We start from the raw sequence: 443 nt of genomic DNA, 5'->3' as shown, positions 1-443 counted from the left end.
TCAAGAAAACAAATGATACCAAATGTTGGAGAGGATGTGGAGAAAGGGTAAGACTCATCCACTGCAGGTGGGGCTGCAAACTGGTTCAACCCCTATGGAAATCAGTGTGGAGAACTCTTAAAAAACTACAAATGAACCTACCATTTGACCCAGTTATACCACTCCTTGGCATATACCCAAAGAACTCATCTTATTGCAGAGACACTTGTACATCCATGTTTGTTGCTGCTCTTTTCACAATAGCTAAGAGACCAAAGCAACCTAATTAAAGAAAGATGAAATCATGAAGTTTGCAGGTAAATGGATGAAACTAGAAACTGTTATACTAAGTGAAGTAACAATCTCAGAAAAAAAATCGACATATGTTCTCCCTCATATGTGGATCCTAGGATCAGACTCTGATAAATAAGTATGCAAACAGACATAACTGCAGGAACCAGGAC

This window comes from Nannospalax galili, unplaced genomic scaffold (assembly GCF_000622305.1).
Source record: "Nannospalax galili isolate Female #2095 unplaced genomic scaffold, S.galili_v1.0 scaffold3846, whole genome shotgun sequence".
Classification (NCBI taxonomy): Eukaryota; Metazoa; Chordata; class Mammalia; order Rodentia; family Spalacidae; genus Nannospalax; species Nannospalax galili.
This window is presented reverse-complemented; position numbering follows the sequence as displayed.